Genomic DNA, 19722 nt, shown 5'->3' on the forward strand with positions numbered 1-19722 from the left:
GAAGAAGCTAAGAAAGTTACATTTGGTGCCTCCTTGGTAGTATTTACCTCACATAATGTTAGAAATATACTACAGCAAAAAGCAGACAAATGGCTAACGGATGCTCGTCTATTAAAATACGAGGCCATACTAATACATTCCCCCGAACTGGAGCTACGAACCACCTCAGCGGTGAATCCAGCTCAATTTCTATATGGAGAAACCTCAGAAATCCCCAACCATGATTGTGTTGAAATGGTGGAACTGCAAACAAAGATAAGGTCGGATTTGGAGGAAGAAGAGTTAGAGGGTGGCGAGAAGTGGTTCGTGGATGGGTCAGCAAGAGTGATAGATGGAAAGAGAAAGTCCGGATATGCTATAGTGGATGGGAACTCAAAGGAAGTAGTGGAGTCGGGCCCTTTGAATGCTGGATGGTCTGCACAGGCATGTGAACTATATGCAGTTCTAAGGGCTCTGAAAAGATTGAAGGGTAAGAAAGGAACGATTTTCACTGATTCTCGATATGCTTATGGTGTGGTACACACTTTTGGGAAGATTTGGGAAGAGAGAGGCTTGATTAGTACGAAGGGACGAAACCTTGTCCATGAGGAATTAATCAAACAAATATTGGAAGCTGTGAGAGGACCAACAGAGATAGCTGTCGTCTATGTGAAGGGACACCAAACAGGTATGCAGTTCAGAGTTAGGGGAAACAACCTAGCAGATGCTGAGGCAAAAAGAGCAGCATTGATGGTGGTAAGTACCCCAGAGGTTCAAACAGAGGGGATTGCAGAATACCCGTTCTGCTTAACAGAGCAGGAAATTGAAACATATAAAAGAATGGGGGGAGAAATGATAGATGGGAAATGGAGATTACCCGATGGAAGGGAAATTATATCCAAAGAGTATGCCAGAAAAATTTTAAGACATCTGCATCAGCAAACACACTGGGGAACTCAAGCTTTGGTAGACCAAGTCCTGAAATTCTTTGGATGCAAAGGGATCTACGAATTAGCAAAACAAGAGGTAACAGGATGTATGACTTGTCAGAAGATAAACAGAGCAAACATTAGAAAGGCCACTAGGGGGGGCCGCCCGATTGCTTATCGACCATTTGAAAAGGTACAGGTGGATTTCACAGAATTACCTAAGGTAGGGCGATATAAGTATCTATTGGTCCTTGTGGATCAAATGACACATTGGGTGGATGCATTCCCCAGTGCCAGGGCCACTGCCCAGACTGTTGTAAAAGTTTTGTTAAATGAGATCATACCCCGATATGGGGTCATAAGTCACATAGACTCAGATCAGGGGACACATTTCACATCCAAAATTATAAAATCACTAACAGAGGCCCTAGGTATAAGGTGGATGTATCACACCCCATGGCACCCTCAGAGTTCAGGAAGGGTGGAGAGGATGAATCAAACATTAAAAGCACAATTATCTAAATTAATGATTGAAACAAAAATGCCATGGACTAAATGTTTCCCCCTTGCCCTCCTCAACATTAGAACTATGCCTAATTCAGACACTGGACTCTCACCTTTCGAAATGTTGTATGGGATGCCTTACACTCATGGAATTCCAGTAGGGCATCCAAGAGTAGAAGATAAGCAATTACAGCCATATCTGATAGCAATTAATAAGAATATACAGGAACTTAGGAAACTTGGACTAACCACACAGAACGCACCTTTAGGTTTTGCCATTCATAAAATACATCCTGGAGATAGTGTGTTGATAAAAACATGGAAAGAGGCCCCACTCACATCACACTGGGAGGGTCCTTTTCTTGTTCTCTTGACTACAGATACCGCAGTGAGGACAGCAGAACGCGGCTGGACACACGCATCCAGAGTGAAGAAGGTCACCGCAGAAAAGAAAAACACAGAGTGGAGCATGGTCTCCCAACCGGGAGACTTGAAGTTACGTCTACAAAGGAGCAACCCATGTCAAGAGGAAACCGAGTGAGATGTACTAAAGCTGAATGCCCATGTTTCCCGTACATTGAATTCAAATGCAGTCTCTGTAACGAGGTTTGGGTAGCTCATTGTAAAAGGGGATTTAAACCTAAAGGATTGTGCACTAGGTGTCTAGAGGAGGAGCAGACCCTGACCACTCGTTTCCTAAATATCTCTGTCGAACTTGATCTGATTGGGATTCACTCTAGGACCTGGTATTTGCTAAAGTGGAACGGGCTGAGAGGAAAATTAAACACACAGGCAGAACCCCTGAGAATTGAGTGCCGAACTCTGAGCAAGACCCCCTGCAATGCAGATACGGCCAAGCCTGCCCGCTGGGAAGCCTTTAAGAGGCGATATGCAGCCAGGGTCTGGCACGGGGCCCCTGAAGATGACTCCTGCTGCACAGAAGATGGATTACCACGCTGCTGGCTGCACACCAGCAGGCGTAGGCAGAGGCAGAGGAGTGTACCGGTGGGGAATCCTGATGACCCTGTGGCTAGCTTCACTCCCGACAGCGGCATGGTTCTCGGGGAAGCAGTATCAGATGCTCTCGCAAGGCCCGATCAACAGCTGCGGTGAATGCAGGATAATATCAGGCCAAGCAGGCTGTGAAGGGAAGCAGGTGGGATTCTGCAGGAGAGGTGGCACACTCTATGGGATCTGCAGGGAAAGGGGAAAATATGTGTGTTTGGACACAAATAGAGATGATGAAAACGAGAGGTCAGGTCAACTCCCACCAAAGGACAAGAGAAAACACAGCAGGCAGAGGAGAAGTATCCGATTAGATATTCCAATCTGTGATCAGTGTAACCACACTCTTTGGATGGGAGGAAAAAAGGAATCGATTTTCATAGCATATTTTACTGTGAACCACTTGTGTTACAAGAGTGAACAACTGGGAATGTGTAAAATAGGAGGAAAGACCTATTGGGTGGGCAAGAATCTAAAATATGATGGGAAATCGGTACAGAAGGATAATCAAATAATAATCAATAATGAACGAGATTGCTCACAATTAGATAAAACATTTTGCTTTTCACGAAACAGGGAAGGTATAGAGCCTGAAGTAAAAATTCATGAAATCTCTCAAGAACTAAAAAGGCAGGAGGCAGAAACTAGAAAAAGGAGAATAGAACAGGATAGACTTAAGTCATTAAGTGAACAATATGAGCAACTGGAAAGACAATATGGGGATTCGGGATCACTCATTTCTAACAGGAATTTATTTTTAGATCTTATGCAAGAGATTGCCTCTGAATTAGGTCTAACTAATTGTTGGATTTGTGGGGAATTGAATTCTGCTGAAATGTGGCCCTGGAAAGGTGAAAATTTATCTCCAGAGCAATTATTGAAGTGGAATAAATCAGAGATTTCAAAAAACATATTGCGACCTGAAGGGTGGATAATTGACCACCAGATAATTGGAACTTTTTGTATCAGTAGGGAGGGGTAGGAATTCAATGAGGTTGTAGGATATACCCCGTGTATATCCACATTAGCTGTAAATTCAGAGAAACAGGAAAGGAAATGGCAACCTGAACCTCCGATGGGATACTGGGACAAGAAAAAAACTGATTTTCTTCATACTTTGTTCTCTAGCAGGTATCATGTTCTTGCCTTGTCTCATCCCATGTTTCATCCGTCTAATACACTCTGTGGTTCAAGGCATGCAAATCGCAGCAATGCCTACGGACCCCGAATTGGCCACAGGCAAAAGCAACAAAATATCAAAAATTATGAAACTAAAAGAACAGACAGGGGAAAGTGAAGTTGCAAAAATATTGGCAAGATTTGAAAACCAGGTAAAGAAAACTTCCTATGAGGGGAATTACATCCCTCCACAGAAAGCCTGGGATGACTACAAGGAGGAGTTATAAAAGAGAGATTCTCAAGTAGAGCATGAATTAAATTTCTAAAAAATACAAGGTGGGGGATTCTCTTATGAGGGAGGCTGAGAATTAATTCTTGCCTATAATGGTATTTTATATAAAGTGCTGAAAGTCATATGAAGCACCCCCTTTTTGTAAAATTCAGACTGCAAACTCAGGGAGAGACTTCATTTGCATTTGAAGGCACAGAGCAAAGTTCAGAACCAAGGTGGTAGACCTCATTTGCACTTGAAGGCATAGGGTGAAATAACATTTTCTTGGAACGAGACAAGGAGCGATCATCATCTGACTACCACACCCAAGCCACCTGGCACCCACGTCACCTGGACCCCCGCCGCCACATGGACCCTCTCGGGCCAGAGGGAAGAGACGAAAAGACTTCAGTAAACAACTATGCAATGCAAGAGATAGCATCATATCGGGACGACTGAGGAGATTTACATCCTGGATCTAGCCCGAGGGCACAAAAACTGTATAAAAATTAAGATCCAGCAGCAGTTTCTTGTGAACAAGAGATGGACTGTTTTGCCAGATAGACCATTAGTCCAACCTTGTCTCACCAGGTGCCGAGGCCCGGGGCTCGACATCTTCAACAAATAATTGTATTTTTGGTGGTGGGCTTTTTATTTCGTTGTAACCAAATTGACTTTAATAAATTTCTTTATATAAAATAATTCGGCTATTCCGCTTATAACACTCTTCATCCCACCTGGGATCAGAAAAATCTCCCTGCACCTCAGACTGTACCAGTCCATTCCCAAGAATCAGTGTCACCTCTAGCCAGGGGCCTGGCATGGCAACTCCCAGGAAAAACTGGTTCTGAATTTCACTTCAGGAACATGGAATCACATCACCTGTTCCTAAACATCCCTCAAGTTTCTCTGCCTGCTCGAGAGCCAGCTGGGCTCTGGGATGGAGACAGAGCTCCTCAGGGCTCCAGGGACAAATCCATGGATATCCTGGGCCAAGCTGGGAGCTGAGAGCTGTGCCAGTCACAGGAAGGGGCTGATGGGGAAGGGATTTGTGTGAATAAAGAACTGGTGAGGCAGCTCCCAAGGACACAAACAAGAGAAGTGATGAGCAGGAGGGACTGGATGTGCTCCTTGGCAAGCTGTGCTTTCCCGGAGGATCCATCCCCCTGGATCTCTCTGTGCTGCTCCCAACACATGGATGAGCCTCATTGAAATGAATAAAATGTAAGACATTCCCGTTTTCTTACACAGTCTGTCATTTGTTAAAAAGTTGTACTGTTTCAAATGTTATGCCAGTTGTAACCTGTCTGTTAAGAAAGTTATGCTGTTTGTACCAAAGTTTGTACCCTCAAAAATCTTATTCCAAGTTGAATACCCCCTCTAAAACCCCGGGTTCCCTTCCCCTTCCGTCGGGCTAGGCTGTCACCATTCCCCGCCGGCTCCTCGAACTGCCGGCCCCGCCTAATAGGAAAATCCAAAGACTTCCATGGTGCACCGCTCCAAACCGAAGTGCAGTTGCCGGCAAACGGACCCAAAAGCCGCGACCCAGCACAAAATCCAGATAAAAAGGAGACACTACAACACCGAGAAGACCCTCAGCTACCTAAGGACTGAATTCTGCTTCTGCCGCCTCGCCATGACCACAAAGAGACTGGGAAGAAGTGACACCCCTAGACCACACGAGCCCAGTACAGTTCCTGGGGATTCCCGCGAGGCCAGAGCTCCCGATTCTGCTGCGGCGAGAGCAGCAGATTCGCCTGACACCTGATCCTCAGCGGCGACAGGAGCGAGAACGGCGACAGGAGCGGCGACGGCACAGGCGACCCCTCGAGTTCCCCCCTTGAAAGAGCTGACTAATAAAGGCTTTTCAAAGGAGCAGGTCTCCTGGCCCGTTTATAACAATTTGGGGGCTCGTCCGGGATCTAAGCCACGCCCAGAAGAGGACCAGGACGGGAAGGCGCAGCCCGACCTCGGACCTCCTGGACAGCTGGACATCCCGGACCAGAGGACGACGCTCGCCAGCCTCGTGGGACACCACTGAGGAGCATCGGTAAGAACAACCGGTGGCGGGAGTGGAGACGAGCGAATGTGGAGTGAATGAGAGGGGGGCCGGCAGCTCGAAGCCCCCAAGCGAGTTTGGACTGCTGAATACCGCGTTTCCGCACCCCCGCGAGGGGGCCGGCCGGGAAAAGCAGGAAGCGAGTGGATTGGGAGAGACTGAGGCGTCTCCAGGGGCATAGGCGCCCCCCTCTGGACGTGCGGAGGAATTTAGAGAGTGAGTGACACGTCAAAGAAGTGTGTGGCAGAAAAGGCTTGGGCCAATTTCAGGCGTGCGAAAGGGCTCGATCAGTGTGAGGCACGCACCGCACTGGCTGAGGTTATAGCCCGGGGTGTCACAGGAGACTAGCGCTGGCTGGGGTAGCGGCTGGAACCCTAAGGGCGGGTGCCCAGGCTACTTTCGGGGCTTGTGAGTTGGCACTGGCTGGGGTAACTACCGTGGTGTGGGGAGAGAAAGAGAGCGCTGGCTGAGGCTACGGCCCAGAGCGTCTGAGTACCGGCTGGGGTAGCAAAGATAGGCTGCTTTCGGGGTGCTTTGGAGACTGGCTGGGGTAGCTGTCGGGGTGCTGGGATAAAAGAGTCTGCATTGGTCGGGGGTATCTTGGGTACGCTTTCCGGGTTCGAGGGTGTCGTATTGGTCGGGGGTGCCCAGGGAAGAGGTACGCTGTCCGGGTGCAGGGGAGTGGAAGTTAGGGAAGCCCCAAAGTGCGAGGGACTTTTAGGTAGGGTGAGTAAGTACATCGCATGCTGATGTCCAAATCCTGGCAGTAGGTGGTAGCTGGAACCCTAGGCCCTGGTTGACCGGCCGCTTACGGGGATTTGCCTGACGTACAGGGGAGAAAAGGAGTGCTGGCTAACGGGTAGTGGCTGAGGCCCTAAGGGCAGGTCACCAGGCTACCTGTGGAGCATTCCGAGCACTGGCAGGGGTAGTGCCCAAAACAAACAAAAAAAAATAATACATACGAGTGTTCAAAGAGTGAGTGAGAGTTAAAATTTGGGTTGCCCGCCTTTAAACTTGTGTGTGTGTAGGGGCACCTTAAAAAAGTTTAATTAAAACATAGTCAGATAATTTTGCTTTGTGTTGCCCTGAAGTAAAGTTTCTGTCAGAGTAGGAACAGCGTAGTTTTTATTTGAGACCCAGTGAAAATGGGGGCGTACATAAGTAGAGTGGAGCCAGTTGAAGAGAAAAAGATAAAAAATATTCCACCAGACAGTCCACTAGGACAAATGTTAGAACTATGGGAGGCTGATGAAGCCACTAAAAGCTTGGACAGGATCAAGATGATCCATTATTGCATAGAGGCTTGGCCTAAGCTAGATTTACCTGAAAAATGGCCATGGTGTGGAACTAGAGACCCCTGGATGTGTTCACAATTAACTCAATACTTGAAATCTCGAGGAGATTCAAGTATTGAACAGATACTCTATGCTATCTGTTGGCAAAAACAAGTAGTCAAAAATGAAACAGCAAAAATATGTAAGTTACAGCAAGGGAAACAAAGGAATGAAAAGCAGGAGAACCAAGAAGAAGCTAGCCATAATTGGGACCCCTTAGAACATTTGCCTCCTCCTCAAGTTTATCCCGAAGTAATCCTCCAACCTCACCTAAAAATCATACCTTCCCAAACTGTAATCCCTGTTCCTTCCCCAGCTTACCCCCCTCCAATTTATAACCCCTCTTACCCTCTGCCATTCCCTAACACTGGTCTAACCTCCTCTCCTTCACCATCCACAATCCCTGCACCCCCTCACAGCTGGGAGTTAGGTCTGGCACCTAACAATGCATCCTGCCAGGCAATAAAAACCCAGAAGGACCTTACAGTAACACCAGGTCAAAAACCAAACTCTTTCCCCTAAAGGAGGTCCCATTGGGTGGGGCTATTGGAGGAATAGGGTTTGTCAATGCACCTTTAACAGCGTCAGAAGTCAGAAATTTTAAGAAAGAGCTGGGGAATCTAGTTGAAAACCCAGTAGGAATTGCCAACCAGATTGACCAGTTTTTGGGCCCAAATATTTATACATGGGGAGAACTAAACTCCATCTTAAATATACTATTCAATCCAGACGAGGTTCGGCTGGTTAGGGCAGCAGGAATGCGCATCTGGGAGAGAGAAAACCGAATGGGCCCCCCCCGGTGACCAGAAGTTGCCAATAGCTGACCCAGGGTGGGACCCAAACAAAGGAGAAGGGAGGAGAAATATGGAAGATTATAGAAACCTAATGATAAAAGGTATTAAAGAATCAGTTCCTCGGAGTAGCAACACCAAATTAGCTTTTGACAGGGCCCAAGAGAAAGATGAAACCCCAGCAGCCTGGCTGAGCAGGCTCAGACGGAATTTCCAGCAATATTCCAATTTAGATCCAGATAGCCCAGATGGACAGATATTATTAAAATTACAGTTTGTCACAAAATCCTGGCCAGATATCAGAAGAAAACTTGAAAAGATGTAGGACTGGCAAGACCGAGAAATAAATGAATTATTAAGGGAAGCCCTAAGAGTATATCTTAGGAGAGAAGAAGAAAGAACAAAAGCAAAAACCAGGATTATGGTAGCCGTGGCCAGGGAGAGTGTAAGGGATCTCAAAGAGGATACTAGGGGTGAAAGAAACACAAAATCTTTACCAGAAAAGGTAAGAGGAAGGAACCCACCATCTTGGGGTACTCCTCAGAGACCAAGAAAGACCCGAGCCTGTTTTTATTGTGGAGAAATAGGACACTTTAAAAAACATTGCAAAAAATTGTCATTTGATGAGACTGTCATAGGGGAGCAAGAGGCATTGGAAAAATTATTGAAAGGAGAGGTCAAAGAGGATTAGGGCTGTCATGGGCTCTATGCGTTAGGGGACCCCACGAAACATCAGGAAGGGCCCATAGTAAATTTTGAAGTAGGTCCCCAACATGAAGAGTTTGAATTTTTAGTAGATACTGGTGCAGATAAATCATGTATTAACCGACTTCCAGTTGGAATTGTGATTGGAAGAAAAACTTGTGAAGTCCTAGGAGCAGAAGGGGAGCCTTTCAAAGCTTCAGTTATAGAAAATATAGAAATTAAAGGAAATTCCAAGAGATGTGTCACTAATTTAATATATCTACCCAAAGTAGACAGTAACCTGCTGGGAAGGGACCTGCAAATTCAGTTGGGAGTAGGGATTCTTCCTAGAGAAGGAAGAATGGTGGTACAAATGATGAGGCTGACTATTGGAGACTTGAAAGAAATCAAGCCAGAAGTCTGGGCCGAGGAGGGAAAATATGGATATTTAGATATCCCACCTATAGAAATAAAAATGCAAGAAAAAACACCTCCTATAAGGGTCAGGCAATATCCTATTTCTCTGGAAGGGAAAAAAGGACTAACCCCAATTATAACCCATCTACTCACAGAAGGAATATTAGAACCTTGTATGTCACCCCACAACACCCCTATTCTGGCTGTAAAAAAGGCAGAAAATAAGTTTAGATTAGTGCAAGACCTAAGAGAAGTAAACAAAAAGACAATTACCAGGCACCCGGTGGTACAAAACCCCTACACACTCCTGAGCAGGATCCCTAGAGAACATTCCTGGTTTACTGTAGTAGATTTAAAAGATGCTTTTTGGGCCTGTCCTTTGGCAGAGGGGGGCCGAGATTGGTTTGCTTTCGAATGGGAGTGCCCTGAAAGTAAGAGAAAGCAGCAACTAAGATGGACTCGTCTTCCTCAAGGGTTCACTGAAAGCCCAAACCTCTTCGGGCAAGCCCTAGAAGAGTTACTAAGACAGTTTATCCCTAAAAATAATGTGCAAATCCTGCAGTACGTAGATGACCTCCTAATGTCGGAAAAAGAGCAGGATGAAGTGAAGGAAACCAGTATTAATCTACTGAATTTTCTAGGGGAAAAAGGCCTCAAAGTGTCAAAGAACAAATTACAGTTTGTAGAATCACAGGTCACATACCTCGGACACCTCATTGGGGAAGGGTGTAAGAAATTAAGCCCTGAGAGAATCTCAGGTATACTCTCAATCCCAGCTCCAACCACAAAAAGAGATATAAGAAAATTATTAGGACTATTTGGTTATTGCAAGCTGTGGATAGAAAAATATTCCCAAAGTGTTAAATTTCTATATGAGAAATTAGTCCAACCTGAACCTGTGAAATGGACAGATAGAAATGAAGAACAGTTGAAAGACCTAAAGACAAAATTGTCTTCAGCCCCTGTCCTGAGTCTCCCAGACCTTAAGAAAAAGTTTGACCTATTCATTAACACCGAAGGGGGAACAGCTTATGGAGTATTAACCCAAGAATGGGGAGGACACAAAAAGCCTGTCACATATCTTTCCAAACTTCTAGATCCAGTTGCAAGAGGGTGGCCGGCTTGCCTCCAGGCTGTAGCAGCCACAGCTGTTCTCGTGGAGGAAGCACAAAAGCTGACACTGCAGGGAAAAATCATTGCACACACACCCCATGATCTCAGGACAGTGTTGAGCCAAAAAGCTCAACAATGGCTGACTGACTCTAGAATTTTAAAATATGAAGTGATTTTAACCGGCACCAGTGATTTGGAGCTAATCACATCAAAAAGTCTAAATCCTGCCCAGTCCCTCTCAGGGGAACCCACACCAAACTTAGAGCACAATTGCCTGGAAATCATAGATTTACAAACAAAAGTAAGGGAAGATCTTGAAGATACACCTCTACCATGTGGGAGGGTGCTATTTATTGATGGATCATCTAGGGTGACAGAGGGAAAGAGAATATCAGGCTATGCAATAGTCGAAGGTACAGAAAGGGACAATTTAAAAGTTATAGAAAAAGAAAAACTGCCCCCCCATTGGTCTGCCCAGTGTTGTGAAGTCTATGCCCTCAAGAGGGGATTAGATTTATTAGAACAAGACCAAGGTACAATCTACACAGACTCGAGATATGCATTTGGAATAGTACACACATTTGGAAAGATCTGGGAAGAAAGAAGCTACCTAAATTCAAAAGGAAAAGATCTGATACATAAAGAATTATTAAATTAGTATTAGAATCTCTTACGAAGCCTCAAGAAATAGCAATTGTACATGTCAAAGGATATGAAAAAGGAAACACATTTGAAGGAAGGGGCAACCAAGTAGCTGATCAAGCAGCCAAACTAGCAGCTCAAAAGCTGGGAGAACCAATAAAAATTCTTACCTTGAATGATATATCAGCTGACAAAATTAATAAACCAATGTATGATAAAAATGAATTACAAAAAATAAAAAAGTTAGGTTTACACCAAAGGAAGCAAGGGGAATGGCTGACCCCAGATGGAAGAACATTCCTAAATAAAGCAATAGCTCGAAAAATGCTGGCAGAAATCCACAGCTTAATCCACTGGGGCACCCAAGGGTTGTGTGATCATTTCCTGAGAGAACACCTATGTGTTGGAATCTATAACCTGGCCAAAGCAGTGACTGAAGGATGCCTAATTTGTCAAAAAGTAAATCAAAAAGTAATGAAAAAGCCCACACCAGGAGGAAGACAAATAGCATTAAGACCCTTTCAAAGTATACAAATAGACTTCACAGAAATGCCTCCAGTACAGGGACATAAGCATCTTTTGGTTATAGTTGATCACTTAACGCATTGAGTAGAAGCCTTCCCTACAAAAAGGGAAACAGCACAAGTGGTAATAAAGATACTATTAGAACACATCATCCCCCGGTATGGACTAGTAAATAATATCGATTCAGACAGAGGCCCCCACTTTGTAGCACAAGTCCTGCATGATGTTGTTAAAGCCTTGGGAATTAAATGGCAGTTGCATACACCCTGGCATCCCCAAAGCTCGGGGAGAGTTGAGAGGATGAATAAAACCCTCAAAAATGTATTGACTAAATTGATAACAGAAACTGGAATGAATTGGCTAAAATGTCTGCCCCTAGCACTCTTGAGAATCCGAGTTCGGCCAAGGTCAGACATAGGGGCTTCACCATATGAGATGATGTTTGGACTCCCTTTCTTACTAACTCCTTACAGCACTGCAAATTATTTAGAAGGAGAGGCAGCCACTCAAGAATATATTCAAACAATTGGAAAAACATTGGCCGATCTTAAAAGAAGAGGGTATCTTCCTCAAACCTCCCCCTTAGATGCAGATGTACACCAAATAAAGCCAGGGGACTGGGTCCTAATTAAATCTTGGAATACCACTCCACTAACTCCCAAATTTGAAGGTCCATTCCAAGTCCTGCTCACAACCCACACTGCAGTGAGGACCCAAGAAAAGGGCTGGACACACATATCCCGAGTAAAAGGACCATTGCCACTTCCCAGTGACTCTGTTACCCCAGCAGAGACTCCCTCTGAATGGACTACCATTAGAGATCCAAACACACTTAAAATAACCTTCAAGAAACAACCAAAGCCCAATTAGATCATAGAAAAATGTTCTCTGTAAGTTGTTGTTCTAAGTTATTAAAAAGTTGTGATAATAATATCATTACAGATCTCTTATAGGGCACACCACAGAAAGGCTAATCAAAAACTGAACAAGTGGGAGCACACTGAAAGAAACTCCATAAGGCCAGCTAAATAACTTCCCCAACCCAAGAGGCAAGACCAGGTGAGATCGAGATAATGGTTCATACTGGACTCTTGGGAGGACTAATTATAGTCCTATTGATGAGCAAACCCACCGAAGGAGCATGCTCTAAGAATGACTATCCCACTTCCCTAACCCAAGAGGCAAGACCAGGTGAGATCGAGATAATGGTTCATACTGGACTCTTGGGAGGACTAATCATAGTCCCATTAATAAGCAAACACGCCAAAGGAACATGCTCTAGGAGCTACCATCTCATCTATGACGGGGAGAATCTGCAGTCCCTTATAAGAGTTCACACTCATGTGAGTCCCACGTGTTTTAATATAACCCAAGTATCCACTTGCCGGAAAAATGAAAAGCAATATTGGATTGCAAAAATTGCTGCAACATTTATGCAGCGCCTAACTGGAGAGTGCCCTATAAGAGAATGGTTTTACCCTAAAAAATTAGACAATCCAAAAGGAGTTGCAAATTCAATAAAAGAAAAGCCACTGAATGAAATAGATGAACCCCTTGATAAAAACTTACCTATTGACTTATTTATTGTAATAAGCATCCTTGCCAGCCTTCTACTCCTTCCCTGCATACTCCCCTGTTTAATTCGACCAATAACTGCAACCGTTCAAGCAAGCCCCAAACCTACTGAAATAAATGTCCCAAGGCCCACAAATATAATAAGACTAGAACCCCAAACTGAAGAACTAAATAAAGCCAAAAGAAAATATAACCAATACCAAAAATTAAAAAATATATACTCCCATGAATCAAAAACTGCCAATTGATGCGGGCGAAGGCCCGATCAAAGAAATAGAGGGGGGACTGAAATGAATAAAATGTAAGAGATTCCCATTTTCTTACACAGTCTGTCATTTGTTAAAAAGTTGTACTGTTTCAAATGTTATGCCAGTTGTAACCTGTCTGTTAAGCTGTTTGTACCAAAGTTTGTACCCTCAAAAATCTTATTCCAAGTTGTATACCCCCTCTAAAACCCCGGGTTCCCTTCCGTCGGGCTAGGCTGTCGCCATTCGCGCCGGCTCCTCGAACTGCCGGCCCCGCCTAATAGGAAAATCCAAAGACTTCCATGGTGCACCGCTCCAAACCGAAGTGCAGTTCCCGGCAAGCGGACCCAAAAGCCGCGACCCAGCACAAAATCCAGATAAAAGGGAGACACTACAACACCGAGAAGACCCTCAGCTACCTAGAGACCGAATTCTGCTTCTGCCGCCTCGCCATAACCACAAAGAGACTGGGAAGAAGTGACGCCCCTAGACCACACGAGCCCAGTTGAGTTCCTGGGGATTCCCGCGAGGCCAGAGCTCTCGACTCTGCTGCGGCGAGAGCAGCAGATTTGCCTGACACCTGATCCTCAGCGGCGACAGGAGCGAGAACGGCGACAGGAGCGGCGACGGCGCAGGCGACCCCTCGAGTTCCCCCTTGAAAGAGCTGACTAATAAAGGCTTTTCAAAGGAGCAGGTCTCCTGGCCCGTTTATAACACCATGACACTGCTTTAGGGATGACAGAAAATTCCACATAAACTCCTTGATGCCTTCCTTGGGATCCTCCTGGATGCTGATCTAGGAACGTTCTCGGGAGGGGCACAGCAGGTCCAGGATGTCCTCGTTGTAGATCAGGAAGCAGGAGAGGAGCCAGCTCAGAGTTACCAGCCAAAGAAAGGGGCAGTTATGCTGAAATTAGGGCTAATTTAGCATCATGTTTTAGTCATTTCACCTTTAGGGAAAGACACCTTGGACCAGAAAGGAATGACAAAGCCTCCTGGAGTCTTAGCGGTTGATTTAATCAATATCTGTTACCTGAAGGCGGTGACCTCAAAACTCTCTTTATTCCTAACTTGATAAAACCCAAACTTTTACCTCCAAATAAGAAACTCTGAGGACAAAATCCCAATCCTGCCTTTGCTGTTTTGCCTCAAAGAGCAGCTTGATAACCCTGGGGATGACCCCCACACTGGGCTCATACTCCTGGTTGGCAATGTAGGTGCCTCCCATGGAATAGGTTTTCCCTGACCACATCTGTCTGTAGGCCAAGACAATGGCATTGTATCCTGGGGGAACAAAGGGCACCCAGATGAGTCACATGAGGACAGAAAGCTGCATTTTTGAAAATCACCCTTCCAGAAAATAATCAGTTTACACCAGCTTTAAGCATAGATCACAGTCAGGAACACTGAGGGGAAAAAAGGCAATAAAAACTCCATAAAGTACAGATAAAATTATTATTTCAGCTATTTTTAAAGACTGGATAATTTATTAGAGCTAAACAGAAACACAGTACAAATTCTCTGCCATCCCAGCTGCACTGCAGCATCCTGGAACAGGATGTTTATCAATTCATTGTGTTATTCTTAAGGAGGGAGAGGGACTTTTATAAGGGCTTGGAGTGACAGGACAAGGGGGAATGGCTTCCCGCTGCCAGAGGAATATTGGAAGGAATCCTTCCCTGTGATGGTGGCGAGGCCCTAGCACAGGTTGTCCAGAGAAGCTGTGACTGCCCCTGGATCCCTGGAAGTGTCCAAGGCCTGGTTGGATAGGGCTTGGAGCACCCTGGCATAGTGGAAGGTGTCCCTGCCCATAGCAGGGGTGGCACTGGATGAGCTTTAAGGTCCCTTCCGACCTAACCTCTTTTAGTATTCCATGAAATTTACCTGACACATACAGCCTCGGGAACCAGGCGGCCTCAAAGAACACAGCCCTCTCGTTTGGTGGAGAGGAACAGGTTCCGAACAGACAAGATCTGGGACAAACCTTTGAAGATGCCTCGGACCAGAGGCGACACCGCTGTGTTGAAAACTTCCTGCTCCACGGACGGGTCGAGCACGTAGTCGTAGGTGAAGGCCTTGTCATTACCCACCACGACCTGCGGAGGAGAGGGACGGGGCAGCGCTAGTAACCGCGCCCGGACTGCGGGACCCCCGGGAGCCCCCCGAGCCTCACCTGCGGCTCCCAGGGCACGAAGGAGAAGCACATCTGGCAGCCCTCACCGGTCTCCTTGGGCACCAGTGGCCGGCAGCGCAGCGCCACGCGCACCGGGATGCCCTTCTCGTCCTCCCGCACCATCGCCAGCCTGCGGGACACGAGCGCCGTGAGACGGGCCGGAACACGGGAGCGAGGATCGAGCGGGAACCGCTGCGGCCCTGCCCGGGATAGGGGTAGAGCGGGGGTGAAGCGGCCTTAGTGGGGCTCTGGGATGGAGAGGGGGTTAAGCGGCCCTGCCGGAGCTCTGGGGTGGAACGAGGATGGAGCGGAAGCCCTGGGCTGGGTGTGGAGCGGGCCGTGCCCGGTGTTGCGAGGAGGGCGCAGAACTGACCTGGAACCGCTGCTGCTCGTTCTACTGGCGGCGCCGCAACGGCCGCGATTCAAAGCGGGCCGTGCTCCGCCACGGCCAATCACCGAGCGATGCGTCAGATGGGGCGGGGTCAACCGAGGGTGGAACAGCACGAGAGGCGGGGAGAAAGGCGGGGTGGAATTAATTGCGTGCGGGTGCGTCAAGTGGGGGGCGGAGCGAGGGGCAGGTCGCGGCTAATAGCAGCGCAGTGCATCGCGCGCGGGGCGCGTTCTGGCCGTGGCCGGACTGGTAGCATGGGGGGCTGGCTGCCATACGACGACTTCCCGGCGGCTTTCCTGCCGCCCTACGAGACCCCGTCCGCCTGGGTCCCGTCGCATGAGGTCAGCCCAGTACGGGAGGGGACGGCCCGGGGATGGCGGCGGCGGCCGCGGGGTCTCGCCGGGCGGAGGAGCCCGGCCCGGCTCTGGCTGAGCCGCCGCGAGTCCCCCGCAGTGCGTGTATCACCCTGACTGCAACAGCGAGCTCACGCAGTTCCTGCCCTGCACCATCGTCCTCAAGAAGCCGCCCGGGGCGCAGGTGAGGAGGGCGGCGCCGACTCGGCGCTGCCTGGGCGCGGTGTCGCGTTCCTGGACGCGGTTCCCAGAGCGTTTCCTGGTAAAAAAGGCGCTGGGATTGCGATATTCCCGACTGGCAGCGTCCTGGCACAAGGAACTGCTGTGACAGGCGTGGGGCGGGCAGGGTGGCAGATTCCAAGGCTGTAGGCAAGAGGAGGGCTTGTTCCTGATGTGGTATTTTGGGATGTGGAGCTGGTGGAGGATGGGAGCGGGAACCTCTCCGGTGTTCCCGGTGGCAGGAATTAGGAGACAGGGCCTGGTGCTGCTGTCTAGCTGAGCACTGCAGCACCCACGCCTTGGATCCATCAGGGAGGAGGGTTCTGGGGAATGGGAAGGGCCTTGGACAAGCAGAAATCTTGGGGAATGGAAAGAGAACTTTCCCAGGGAAAGGGTCCTGGTGACTGCATTTCCCTGCTGGTTTTTCCCACAGCTAGGCTTCAACATCCGGGGAGGAAAAGCCTCGCAGTTGGGAATCTTCATTTCCAAGGTATGTCTGTCCTTGTCCTATTCCCACCCGGATCCTGCCTGTGCCAGTGGGAGCAGCTGAGCAAGCTCTGCCTGCTTCACACCCCCTGAGCCCGGGGCTGGGATTTGCCACAAAGTCCTCAGAACATCTTGCACCACTCCCTGATCTCTTCCCAGCCCCTGGAATTGCTCCCTGGGGCAGTGTGGGAGGGGAGCTGTGAGATCCACTGCTACCATCCATGCTCTCCCATCCCAGGTGATTCTCAACTCAGGTGCTCACAGGGCTAGGCTGCAGGAGGGGGACCAGGTGCTCTCAGTGAACGATGTGAATTTCCAGTACATTGAGCACAGCAAGGTGAGTGCTGGGATGGGGGAATCTACCTCCTTCCAGCCTCTCAGCCCAGCACAGAACCCATGGAATGCTCTTTCCTTGTTTTCCAGGCAGTGCAGATCCTGAAGACAGCACAGGAGATCACGATGCATATCTAGTACTTCCCCTACAGTAAGTGCCCAGTCCTGGAATGCTCCTTGGGAAGCAAATTTCCATAAATCCCTGCCCATTCCACCCGAGTTTAGCAGCCCAAGGTCTCTGACTGTTGATTTGGGATCAGGCACCACATCAGGATAATGAGGCCTGGCCTTCTCTGCCCATGTAAGAAAACCCCTCAGGTTTGGTCCTCTTTCTTGCCCGAGATTCAGGTGGTGGTTCGAGAGAGTCTTTTGCCTCTGAAGGCCCTGAGCCAGACGTAAGAATGAAATGGAGTCTTCAAGGTCTTGTTTTTTTCTTGGTTTCTGGCATTGTTTATTATTTCTTATCTTACAATGTTCTCTGTGCCCGGCCGAGGTGTTCTGCTGCTCGGACACAGGACGACACCCCTCTTGATGGGAGGTCGCAGCCTCTTTATACAGATAATTACGTGTATATTATTTACAGTTATGTGCCAATACCTATCACCTATACTAACAGGGTCATCTCTACTTTGACCCAATCCCCTTAAACTACTTTGTGCCACCATCACATCAGAAGATGGAGGCCAGGGGAGAAGAAGCCAGGGCATCACCCTAAATGCTCCATGTTGTCCCCCATGTACCTATATATTCTAAAAACTCAAAACTACACAATTTCTCACCCCGTGAAAAGCTACACTACTGTTTTCACACCTTTGTGACTTGTAATTCTTCTCTCAGCGTTGGAAGTTTTTTCCATGGGCTGAAGTCAAAGACTGTGTCCTCCTGGGCTATATGCCAGGCAACACCCCTGGACAGACCCCAGACCCCCCCTAGCCAGGATTCAAACCCTCTTTTTCGGGTCCCAAACCTCTCTGCCGAGGTCTGTGACCTTCCAGGGCATCCAGAGGAATGCCCTGGACTCCAACAAAAACCCAGAGAGCAGGAAGGTGGGATGGTTTGGAATGGAAAAGTTAGTTTAGAACTCATAAATTTGAGCTAATTATCCTCGAATAACATAGGAACGAGCTCTGGCACAAGTGCCAAGGGTGGATATCCCTCCCTAAGGATGTTTGAACTGTGAGTGAAGGGAAGGACTGGGTTCACTCCCAGTTTCTGCTTCTGCACCCATAAAGTTCCAAGATTTAAGGGATAAAAAAGGGAGAAGTTGAGCCAAACAAGGATTCTTCATAAAATGGAAAGTGGCCATGAAGAAGAAAAAAAAAAAAGGAGTAGGGTAAGAGGGAGTTTCAAACAAATAATTTCAAACAAATAGTTTTGTTCTAAATGCCCTAAAATCACTTGAAATGACTGGTGGGAGTGCACTTTTAAAGCCAGAGGGTCTCAAACAGTGCCTCCACTTGGGAATGTGTGTTTTCCTGAACATTTTGGGTAATTCCCTCTGGCCATCCTCTCCTTGTCCCTCTCTCCCAGATTACCAGCGGCAGAAGGAACAAACAGTTCACTGACAGGGAGTTTCATCCTGCCAAAACCTCCACTCCTTTTTCCCAACGTCTTAGATGACTCCTCATGTTTCAGCTTTCACTGGAGGCACCGCTGTCCTGCACAGGATCTGCTCTTTCTCACATGGAGAGATGCCAAGGGGCTCATTTGGCTGGAAGATGGATGGGCATTGAGGCTGTGCTCCTGGGAACGGATGTTGAGAAAAGCTGGTGTGAAGTGGGTCCTGGGGGGCAGCTGCTTTGCAGGGGGAAATGGGCCACTGAATAACAGAACCAATATGATTCCAACAGAAGCCGTTTATTATTTACATTACATCCCAGATATAGATTCTAGGTCTACTGTCCACGTGGGCACACATCTCCGGGTTGGCTAAGCTGCTTCTTCATGAGGCAGGCACACATCCTTCAGGACATCCAATTGGTCAAGTGTCCATCATCACATTGTTCTTCCCCTATCTAGGGTTTACATTTTTTGCAGACAGTTTCTCAAGCTCTCTGTTCTTATTTTTGATCCTGTTGTTTTCTCAGTAACCTTGATGAATTCCTGAAAGCTCTAATAACAAAACTGCAGGTGGCTTGATAAGATCAGTCACAAACAGTTTGGCTGGTGCATCAGAATGGCCTGTTATACAGATACATTGCTACACTGCTCCAGCAGGATACAGATTTTAGCAAGACTTAATGTGAGTTCTGGGCTGGTTCTCTATTGGGATTTTTTTAGAGAGTGTTATATTTGGATTGATTGAGGGTGAACAATTCCAGACTGGGCCCTTTGGCCTGCAGAGCCTGTGGGCCCCTGAGCCCATAGGGCCTGCAGGCCACAGTAATGCAGTTAGAAATTCATAGTTGTGGCACAGTAGAAAACTCACAATTTATATTAAGGTGTTCTGAGAAGTAATGGGTTTCTAAATGTAGAATTGTAGTTCTAACACTTTAGCCACCTTAAGACTTAGATAAATAAGGGTTGTTTGCATTCTTTGTATAGCCTGTAACTGTAAACTATGTAGTGAACCTAT

At 47.3% G+C, this 19722-nt stretch overlaps 1 pseudogene; it reads left to right on the top strand.

Annotated features, from left to right (window-relative positions):
* Nucleotides 1–15827: 15827 nt before the first annotated feature.
* Nucleotides 15828–19403, top strand: LOC136373397 (PDZ domain-containing protein 11-like; annotated as a pseudogene).
* Nucleotides 19404–19722: the final 319 nt, after the last annotated feature.

This window comes from Sylvia atricapilla, chromosome W, assembly GCF_009819655.1.
Source record: "Sylvia atricapilla isolate bSylAtr1 chromosome W, bSylAtr1.pri, whole genome shotgun sequence".
Taxonomy (NCBI): domain Eukaryota; kingdom Metazoa; phylum Chordata; class Aves; order Passeriformes; family Sylviidae; genus Sylvia; species Sylvia atricapilla.